The sequence below is a fragment of the Alexandromys fortis genome, unplaced genomic scaffold (genome assembly GCF_014885135.2).
Source record: "Alexandromys fortis isolate MF-2015 unplaced genomic scaffold, M_Fortis_MF-2015_v1.1 scaffold_219, whole genome shotgun sequence".
Taxonomy (NCBI): domain Eukaryota; kingdom Metazoa; phylum Chordata; class Mammalia; order Rodentia; family Cricetidae; genus Alexandromys; species Alexandromys fortis.
The window spans coordinates 539,072-544,016 of NW_026068092.1; the positions used below are offsets into that span (position 1 = coordinate 539,072).

Genomic DNA, 4,945 nt, shown 5'->3' on the forward strand with positions numbered 1-4,945 from the left:
TGCACGTATTGGCTTTGTGGGAGCCTAGGCAGTTTGGATGCTCACCTTACGAGACCTGGATGGAGGAGGGTGGTCCTTGGACTTCCCACAGGGCAGAGAACCCTGATTGCTCTTTGGGCTGACGAGGGAGGGGGACTTGATTGGGGGAGGGGGTGGGAAAGGGGAGGCGGAGGTGGGGAAGAGACAGAAATCTTTAATACATTAAAAAAAAGTGTACAATGACAGATTTTTTTTTTAAAAAAGGCAGTATATGCATACAATTATTTAACCATAAACAACAACAACAACAAAACAAATCTAAGCAATATGGAACCAAAGGCACTGTTGAGTAAAATAAGCCAGGTACAGAGAGACAAATGCCGCATATCTGTATGCGGAAGCTATAAAAGTTGATCTAGCAGAAGCAGAAGGCAGATATTGGTAACAGGACAGAAAAACCAAGAGGAGACATCAAGGTTAGATAACTCCACAGCACAGTGTGCACTTAAGAGTTAACAATAATGTATTTCATATATTACAAGGAACCACACGGGGAGTGTAAATATAATCTTATACAAAGAAACGATTAACATTTAAGAAAAGAAAATGGCAATCACCAGAGTTGATCATTACATATCGCTGCATCCAATTATATTATACTCCACAGATACACCATTTGAAAAAAAATTTAGTCCTAGCACTCAGAAGAAAGAGGCAGGGAGTTCTCTGTTGAGTTCAAGTACATATCAAGTTCCAAGCCAGCCAAGGTTACAGGTAAAACATTGTCTCAAAAACAAAAAACCAAACCAACCAACCAAACGATTTAAAAAGGAGCAATGGCTTCCTTTAAGCAGCCTTCTTTCTACTGTAGCCTAACATCACAGGTCACAGAGAGCAGGGAAGGGCCCAGAAACACCAACAGTGCTACAATCTGGATGGGGGCTGACTATAGGGTATTTCCTGTAGGAAGTGGCCAGGTGGAACAGCACTCCCAGGTGGGGGGTAGGACCTCAGCTAGAAGGCCAAGACAGGCCCACATTCTGGTAGGAGCAGGGCCGACTTTCCAGCAGTGGGTAGGCGGGCGGAGTCATCTGTAGGCAGCACTGTGCTGGCAGTCTGGGTGCTGTGGGGCCCCTCGCTGTGCACAGCACTTTATCAGGAGGAGCACTGCTGCACATCTAGACTATGTTCGGAGCACGTCTGGGACATTGTCCAGCCACCGCGGGGTACTCAGAGATACTTCCTGCTCTCTTTAGGTTTTAGAATTCTTCTGTTTTCTGAGGTTCTCGGCTCCCTGGATGACTGATTCTAGCTTCTAAGAACAGGAGTTAGCGGATTTTAAAAGTACGGAGCCAAGCTTGGGTCTGTGTCCTCTGAACGGGAAGCGGCTGGCCTCACAGCACTGCAATCATGGATGCATGCAAAACCAGACTGGGTAGGGGCCCCCGGGGGCCAGGGAGCTCTCCCTGTCCAGCTGCTGCTCAGGCCAAGAACTCTGGGTATAGTTAGGCCTGAACCAAGCAGGGGTTAAAGGGAGCAGCTAAAGTAGGCCTCAGGGGAACACCCATACTGAATGCTAGGGTCATTAAGAACCTAACTATGCAGTGTCTTACTGTGGGTAGCTATGGGGCCACTGGTGGAAGGCAGAGGACAGGAGACAGTGGCATGGTACTCAACAAAACTGTTTGGGTCTTGAATAACTTCTTTGAGATCCTGTCAGAACAATTCATAATCATCAGGCAAGGGCAGGTCCCTATTGAGGAAGGCCAGGCCTGTCAGTCAAGTATGGCTCTCACAGATACAGTTGAGACTGTCCTGATAGTGTTCAAAGTGAAAGACATATACTCTCCCAGCTGGGCCAAAAAAGCAGTCTAGCAGCCATTGACAGCCATCAAAGGTACCAGGTTGGAGCCAGGAACCCAGTGGAAGTCCATCCTGAGTGGCCAGGGGTCACAGGCCAGCATCCAGTTGGAGGTTTACTGCCAGAAGATCATTAGCTGTACTATTCCAATCCATGGTGGTGTACACACACATGGAGTTCCCACAGCAGGGTCTCTCAATCCAGGAATCCACCAAAGGGTCATGCCATGAGGTACCATCCGTCTGCTGCCAACAGTGTGCACTGGTGAAACTGGCTGCCATCTGGGTAGGATTACTAGGGCTCTGCCAATGGCACCTGTCATGAGGCATGCCAGGAGTAGAGGGAAGAAGGGCCCACTCAGAGCCTGGTGCAGACAGAAGAGGCAGGGACAACACAACGGGTCAAGAAGCAGCTGGACAGGGTGTGGCAGACTGCCATTCCAGGGAAATGCTGAGGACCAGGGGAGCTGAGCCGGTAAGAGTCGAGGGACTGTCAGATGCAGGCCATCATCCAAGGAAATCTGTCCAAAAACAAGGTGGGGAAGAGCAGGAACAAGGCCCAACCATCATCACTGAGCTGGCAGGGCGGCATCAGGCAGAAAACCCCCAGGGACCTGATTAGCTGCTCAGAGTAGGAGGGGCCCAGGTGCTGGCCTGCGAGGGTGAACGAAACAACAAATGCTGCCTGTGACTTTAAAGGTGCAGTGATAGACACTGTCAACTCTAGAAGGGGCCACATCAGACCATCAGGGAATATTAGTGCAATGACAGTAGCAACTATCATTTGTGTGTATCACAGTACCACTTGTGCTGAACGCTGACCACCTACTACCCACGACTGGATACTATTATCATAGCTACGAAAGAGTGGCCAAGTGATTTGTGTGCAGCCACACACGAGTTAATAAATGGCAGAGAGGAGAACCTGGCCGTAGAGAAAAACTTAACCACAAATCATTTCACAGGGTATGGACTACCCTTTAGAGTGGAATGAGTGGGCTCCTGGCTGCTGGAACATTATAAACCGCTAAGAACGGAGCATGCCAAAACATCCTTGCACACCCAGCACCACACACACTTGACAAAAACAGGCTGCCTTGCTTGGACTGTTTTGTCCTGCTCCCAGGATTCCAGAGAGCACCTGCAGGCAAATCTACCCAATTCTGAGCACACCTCCCTCACCCTCATCCCAGTCAAGAACTTGGCACTACAACCCCCACAGGTGAAACTCTGCAATTCCAATTTGGAGTTTCTTCCTGTTACCACCAGCACCTGGCCAGAGCTCCCTTTGATGGTTGGACCCACCCTTATTCCAAGTTGTGGTCACAAGACCACACAAGGAAGGAGGACAAGGAGCCCCCTTCTGGGGCTCTCACACTGCTCCAGTCTCTCTGGAGGGAAATCCACTACCTGGGACCTCTCTCAACTCTTTGCTTCCATCCCTGCACACACAGCCCAGCTCTCCACAAGCTCTCCAGGACCACCGAGTCCAGCATGTATCTTTACACCTGGCTTTCCATGTGTTTACCCCCTGCCCAGTCACTTTCTCCAGAAAGGTACAGCAAGGTTGATCTTGGTGCCAGCACCTCCCAAGGGGCTTACAACACTTGGCTGCCAGTACTGCCAGCACCTACCTCTAGCACCCAAGCATTCTGGACCATCCCATGCAGACCCCTGACTCACACCTCAAAGTCCAGCCCTTGACCTGGGATTCTTATCAAAATCACCAGCCAGATCCAGTCTCTCAGTGAGTTCTCAAGAAGTAATGCCCCATAAGTCAGGTCCCAGTCCCCAAAGCTGCCCACGAACACCATTTCGCATGCCCAGAAGCCAGTGTGCCACCCAGACCTCCCGCCCCAACTATGAACCTTAGATGTTGTCTGCCCACTCATCTTGGTGCCTGAGTGCCTCTGGCAACCTAGGAGAGAGGCGCCCCCACCCTTGCACAGACATCAATTCCTGCTTTCAGTTAGGTCTTCCTAACCCTGAGCCAGTCACTCACTTGCTGAGCTCAAGATCCCCCGCACGACCCTTGCCTAGCAGTCTATGGAACTCTCCCTCTTCTCTCCATCAACCCTGCCTGGCAGTAGGTAGTAATCTCGCTCCTCTTCCTGGACTGGACAGCAATCTACTAGAAGACTGAGGGCCGCGGCGCGTGGGAATCTTTCTCCGCAAGCTGGGCAGCACCTGACAAAACTGGCTGAGTTCTTTGCTCCAAGACCTGGGAAACCCGGGAACACAACTTGTCCAAAGCCAAAATGTGAATGGAGGCTAGACTACCTGCACCGCCCACCTGCCCGTCAGCAACCGCCTTGCAGGGCATCCAGCTCACAAGCTCCGGGTCAAGGAAGCCCACCTACCTGAGACCGCCAGGGTCAGAGGATCTGCACCGGCCAGAGCGGCGTGCTTCCGAGGCCAAGATCCCACAGCCACCTGCAAAGTGAAGAGCCTGAGAGAGATCAGGGGAGCGGGGCGTGAGTCCTCGGGACAGAGCCCACACCTCAGCCCGCCGCCCCACTTCGCGCTGACCCAGCCCCACTAACCCGGATGCCGAGATCGTAGCCTGCCGCAGCCGGCTCCAAGGATTCCGCAGAGCTCCTCGTCAGCCACGCCCCCCTCCGGCGTGCACACAGCCACCCCGGACGCGCCCACACTGAAACCCCGCACGCCTCACGCTCGCCTTCCCGCGGGGCTGCGCGCGCACGCAAGGCTCGCCGCGCCTGCGCCAGGAAGCGCGAGGCCTCTCCCTTGCAGACGTCCGACCGTGCCAGCGCGACAGCGCGGCGCGGGGGGTGATGGGAGCGCGCGCTTGGTACCACGCCCCCAGGAGCAGAGGCGGGGCTGCTGCGTTCACAGTCTTTGCTGTCAACTGGAGGCTTCTCTGCGCCAGCGTGGGTCGCGAGGGCTACTGAGTGGCTTCTGAGCCTGCAGACCTGGGGAGCGCATCTTCTGAGTGGCAGGTCTACACAGTACCTCTCATCGCCTGGTGCCCATGCTCAGAGCCTGAGAAGGCCCCGTGTCTGCATTTTTTCCACCCCAGCCGCGAGAGGCAGAGCATGCTGGCAGCACATCCCTCCACTTGGAATCATAGCAGCTGCAGGCTGTG

General features: G+C 53.3%; 1 protein-coding gene across 8 annotated transcripts in view; it reads right to left on the minus strand.

Annotated features, from left to right (window-relative positions):
• The window catches only part of Gnb1l (G protein subunit beta 1 like), an 83,481-nt gene extending 78,833 nt beyond the window's left edge, over positions 1–4,648 (minus strand). For 5 of the 8 annotated variants that reach the window (XM_050122967.1, XM_050122961.1, XM_050122964.1 and 2 more), the window contains exons 1-2: positions 4,383–4,518; positions 4,200–4,288 (exon numbers count right to left, since the gene is read on the minus strand). The gene's annotated coding sequence lies outside the window, so the exon portion shown is untranslated. Of the gene's footprint in view, positions 1–4,199; positions 4,289–4,382 lie in introns of all 8 variants that reach the window. The other 3 variants (XM_050122963.1, XM_050122965.1, XM_050122969.1) reach the window with 3 other exon arrangements.
• Between the last annotated feature and the right edge of the window lie 297 nt (positions 4,649–4,945).